The following is a 6,167-nucleotide window of genomic DNA, read 5'->3' as shown; positions in this document are numbered from 1 at the left end:
CCATATGTGCAACGTCATCCCCGAACTGCTGTGTTGTAAGTCGTTGTTCCGCGCTCACAGACGGAACAGAGCGCGGAGCGGCGCGCTGAAAAGATGCCAAAAGATGCCAAAGCGCAAGTGCATCTTTTCAGACAAACTGCAAAAGAAATTTCCCTCGTACCATCCTGGTCGGAATAAATGGAAGGCGTAGTGCACTGTGTGCAGAGCTGGCACATAACGTTTGTGTGTCTAACAAAGGTGCCGGAGATCTTGTTGCTTACATGGACACAGAAAAACATAAAAAGGCTGTGCGAGGCGAAAATTTATCTAGTAAGTTGACTGAGTTCTTTGTTACACCTGGGAAAAACGAGGATGCTGTTGTTCTGCAGCAGAAGGTGCACTGACATTTCATACCATGAAGCATCACAGTAGCTACAGATCCATGGATTGCACTAGTGTGTTGCTAAAAAAAAATTAAAAAAGCAAAAAAGTTCAGCAGTGCCCGCACCAAGACTGAAGCTATTGTCAAAGGTGTGATAGTGCTACATTCAGTGGAAGTCACTCTTGAAGCTCTTAATGAAATCCAGTACTGTGGCATTTCTCAGACTTAAGTAATCATGGAACAGGGAAAATATTCCCAATCATACTTTGACTGGAAGAATGGTGGCGTGCAAACAAAATTAATTGAGGTTAGAAACGCCAAATGAGACAGCAGAAACCATTGCACAATACCTCACTGGTACCTCACTATAATTTTTCTTATACAGATGAGGCATTATTTCTGTAACATTATTTAATTCCAGAGGTTTTTAAGTTATTTTTTTTTGCACTTGTTGACTTGTAAAAGCCTATATGACATTTTCTATTTCACCATTCATTAACCGCACAAAGAAGGTATCTTTTAAATATGTTAAAATTTTCTTTAAACAAACAGTATTATTAAAATTCTTCAAGACTGGGCCAAATGTCCTCTTTTTTTGGAAATCAAAATATGGTCACCCTAGCATAGGCAGCTTGAGAGATAGAGTAGTTAATAATGCTGCTTAGGACCACCCCATCTAAATTCGACCGCTTTCTGCAAACTTTGCAAGCTTGAATTTATTTGATTGAACGATGCTGTATATTAATGAGGCAATAGTACCACCTGGTGGAGAACATAAATACATACAGTTTTAACCAGTCCTATTCAAATTAGCGGTTCAGTAACCAGGCTGCTTGAAAATGGTGGGGAACTTTATTTTTTAATGTAGAAACATGAAGTGCTCATAAAATAAACACAATAACGTTTTCTGTTGTTATTTTAGGGATGTTTGAAAAGGCATAAAGAGCTTTACCTCAGCAGTTTCTACTTTTAAAAACCTTGGCTCTGTGGCAGGCTGGCAACCTGTCCAGGGCACACCTTGCCCTGTGGTGCCTGGGAAAGGCTCCAGCCCCTCCAGGACCCTGAACATGATATGCAGACGAGAATGGGTGGATGTATTCAACAAAAATGTTGAGAAAGTATTATAGGTATGAGACTGTACTAGTCCTGAGAGGAAATACGCATTAAAAAAAAAAAAACACAAACAGAAAGTGGTATGGGGAAAATGTCTGTGTAGGTTCTCAGTCATCCAGGTCAGCTCCATCCGAGAAGCTTCTTTGTCCGAAGACCAGTTGGTGGAGAGCCTCAGATTTTAAGCCCTGTTGAGAATGGTCCCTAAAAAGAGTCATTGACCAACTATCGATCATGTGCCTAATCACATGAGCCAAGGTGTGGAAACGGATGTGAGTCATTATCAGCAGAGGTTTCTAGTGAAACCACTGTGAGCACTAGCCTCACCCCATCGTGTTACTTGTTACTCATATGTGGATCATTTACTTTTTTTATTTTTTCAAATTTACTCTTAATATTCTTGAGGAGTGGATTCCTGCTGTAGCCACAGGGTGATTTAAAATGAGGGACGGTAATAAGATGCTCCATCACAGAAGAGATGATCATACACAAACTGAGTAACAAAGCACTGGTTCCTATGGTGTGCAGTGTTCTGCAGTATGATTGCAGCACGATTAATGTGGCCTAATAGGAATTTTATTTATTTTTTGAAGTGGAGATCTTGGCTGTGAAACCAAGACTGTGGAACCACTCTGGAGCCACACATTATGTAATGATGGTAAGGCCCCTCTCGTCCCTGTTTATGCACATGCACCTGTCCAAATCATGGCCATTGACTTCCTTATATTAAGTAGACCGGTAGACTCATATCAGTATATTTTGGTTGATACTGATGTGTTTACTAAATATGCTTGGGCAATATCAGGGGTCAGACTGCTTCAACCACAGCTAAGATGTTGTTGAAACACATTATTCAGCCAACTGGATGTCCAGAACAGTTGCACTCAGATTAAGGTGCCAACTTTGAGTCTGCCCTTATAAAAAAAACTCAGCCAGTATTGCAAAACAAGCAAGAGAAAGAAAGAGAGTGAGAGAGGGAGAGAGAGAGAGAGAGCATTGTACTGCGCTGGAAATTCATTAACTTTCGTGATAGAAACTTATTGTGTTTTTAAGGACAAGGACAAGCCCCCCAGTACTCCTGTCTACTTTCTTCATCTAGTGACTATTCCACTTTTTTTCCTTGCTAACTTCTTCATTTGAATACTCTCCTGTACTTCCTTATTGCACCATCAAATCTCCTCTTCCTCTTTCCTTCTTGGCAGTTTCCCTCAGTACTTCATTTGTGCTCTCCCAGTTATCTGATAACTTTTCCCTACAACTCAGAGCGTGTTTCAACTCCTCCCTGTACTCTGTGCAACATTCTTGCTTCTTCATTTCCCACCATTTAATCATTGAATCTACCTTCATGTGCTTCTTTTTTCAAAATCATCCTACAGATTACTATCTGATCTTTCCTAGCTGCATTCTTACCTGTAAGTGCATCATTTCTGTTACTGTTACATGCGGAGAGAACTTAATCTAAGGATGGCAAATCCACAACTGTTTGTTTGTTTTCAGCATTTTCATTCCATCCATTTTGTTAGTGCTGCTTTGTAATTCATCATGATGTTACTGCATGTCCCAGTCAGTTTAGTGGTTTGAGTAAATTTGAACATGTCATAATTAAATTGAGATACTTGAATTGAGTTGAATAAAATTGATCAGAGTTTTAACAATAGCTGAAAGCTAAAGCTTAACACCCCCCCCCCTGCTGTGGAGGAATGTTTTTCTTCAGATTGATTATATTTACTTTTGATATTATATACACAGTTTTCTAGTGATGAGTTTTAATATTGCTTTTGTGCCAGCCCCTTTGTGGAACAGCACATAGTTTGTTAGCTAATTAAAAACATGAGTTGTAGTTCCTTACATGTGAGAAAGGCTGAGAGCGGAGCATCATTTCTGTTGACTTGGGAGGAGGATGTGTGAGTGAAGACATCACCTTATTGGTACAGCTGTCTTAGTCACAGGTAAGACAACCATCCAATCTGGTAGCATGGCATAAATACATTTCTCAGACAGTGAAGGAGAATCATCACATCCAACATGTCAGTGAAGAGAACTAAAAGATTTGTGCCTCCTAACACAGTTATACCACTCCAGTAGGGGTGTTGGTGTCATAACGGAAATAAAAAGCTACTCAAATGTCCAAAACCTCTGCACCATGTGGTCTGTGTTTGACTTGCCTAATCAGCTGCGACAACCTTGCAGTCTTGTATTTATTTCCGACTGCACCTTCTTGATAAGATGTCTACCTGTGTGTGTACTTTCTTCCATTCTTATTTCAGCCTTCTTGAAGTATGTGTTCATTGCAGCCCTTTCTATCAACACGTCATCACCTATGCCTCCATTCAACCACATGTCCATTGTAGTCTGCTCCAGACACTACTCTCTCCCACCATTGGACACTCTCTATTACTTTATCCAAAATACTTCAGAATTCTTTTTTCTCTTCTGACATCCAACATTTAGGGTATTTGCACTGACAACATTCAAAATCCCCCATTCACTTTCTAGCTTCATACTCATGATCCTGTCTGTTACTCTTAACCTACACAACACTATGAGTACACTCTTCCTTCAAGAATACCCTACCCTATTTGTTTTCCTATCTGCACTATGGTAGAACACTTTGAATCCCTCTTCAGTGTGCCTGGTTTTGCTTCCCTGGCACCCGATCTTCTGCACACAGAATAGCTTCCTCCCTTCTCTTAATTATATCAGCCAGGTCTCTGTCTCTACACCAGTCATATCCCCCACATTTAAATTCCTTAATCGGGGCTCCAACCAATCTGGTATGGAAATCTCATTCTTGATAATCCACATGTTTGATTTGGCAAAAATTTTATGTCAGATGCCTTTTCCATACTCAGCCCCTTCACCCACTGTTTATATGGACTGTTTATATGGACTATCGTTGCCAAGTGCTGGCTCAAAGAGAGTGTTCTGATTGTTGGGGTTTTCTCTGTATTATTGTTTAAAAAAGAAATAATAATTTATCTGGCTCATTTGTGCTTTTTTAGCATGTGTGTGTCTTTTACAGGACAGAAATTATTTCATACAAACGCCAAATCTTATCCAACTACTGGGGGCCTGGTTCAGGGGAGGAAATCTAAAGTCAACTTCTATCTGTGCATCCATCCTGTTGTGTTGACATTTTACCAAAAAATGTCCCCATGGCGGTGCTAGAGAGGTAACAGGATCAACAAAAGTAAAAGTGAAAATAAAATACATTGTGTCACCGTGCCATTCAGGTATGCTGATAAACCAGATAGTGAAGAGTATAACTGTCGAGTGTACAACTGCCAGTTCGTCATGTAAACAAGTATGAACAGAGACTGGTTTTTGTAAGAGTTGTGTTCTTGCCAGACACTGGATGCCTACCGCTACTAAATCACTGATTTCACTACAGCATTTGTGTGTTTTAAGTTCACAGCAGTGCTGTTCCTGTATTTAGAAATGTTGTAATAGAAAAATGGCTGCACAATTGTCATAAATCAAGTCCTTTCATGGCACATGAAGGCCGGTACATGAATCTGATGTCAAATTAGATCTGGAATGAGACTCCAGCAATAACGATAACCAGCTCAATGTGTTCAGAAAAGAGAGGGACTGTACTGTAGATGTATGGAAAAATAACTGATGAACTGACTGTTTATAAAAACTCAAACATTGGCATATTAAAGGCAAAGAACATGAAGAGGGAGCTCTAATGGCTGCTGCTGTGGATTTGATTTTGCCTCTGCTAGTCTTTGCTGCATAGTTACAAGCATTGATTTGCCTCCCAAATTCAGTGTTTCTTTGTTTGCACTGACAAGCAGTGAAATTACACAAAATTTTCGAGGGTAGCTGTACCAAGGAGCCCAGTCCACCAGGCTGTGAAAGGATGGTACAACCCAAGACCAAAGGCAGCACAACATCATCTCTCTGGGGCTGAGAGAACTACAGTCTGCCATAAAGTTCCTGAGTGTTCTTTTAGTCTCTCACATCTTTCAGAGAAACACTGCAAGTTTTACCTCAACTTATACACAATCACCACACATTAGCCTCCCTCAGTATGAGAGTAATCTGATGTTTATGGTTGTTCCCTCAAAAGCAAAAGCAATAAGTAGTTTCTATTCCATTCTCTTACACAGATGGGGTGTTAAAGATTTATAGAGCTGATGAAGGGAAAAATTGAGTCAGGAAAGAGGAGGAGAGAAAGAAGGAGGGTGTGAGACAGATGGAGGAAAAGCATCGAAATTTTGATTGGATTTATACAGTTTTGTGCCAGTGCAGCAACCATACAACCAAGGCAAATTATAGCAGACACTCAGAATCTCACTAGTACTTATACAAAAATATATGAAATTATATATACAGTGCATTGCAGTCTGAGTATTTGCAGAGCAACACATTTTTATTTTGGTATGTTAGTTTATCAAAGTGCTGATTTTATTCTTCAAAAGTATTCGTATTTGCACTGAAAGTAAACCAGTAGAGCTATTTCATGGACTGTTATTGACCAGAGGTCACCAACAGGCGGACTGCGGTCTTGATCTGGACCCACAAGCTGTCCTATACAGACCTGGACCTACAGCCAAAACAGAAGGTTAGGATCTAGGTTCAGTGGCTGAAGAAATGCACAGACCAACTGGATGCGAGTTAAGCCGTCCCACGTGATACCACTCAGCCAATCAACTCAGTGCATTCCAGGTGGTAAACACTGACTCTACAG

This window comes from Oreochromis niloticus, linkage group LG16, assembly GCF_001858045.2.
Source record: "Oreochromis niloticus isolate F11D_XX linkage group LG16, O_niloticus_UMD_NMBU, whole genome shotgun sequence".
Classification (NCBI taxonomy): Eukaryota; Metazoa; Chordata; class Actinopteri; order Cichliformes; family Cichlidae; genus Oreochromis; species Oreochromis niloticus.
This window is presented reverse-complemented; position numbering follows the sequence as displayed.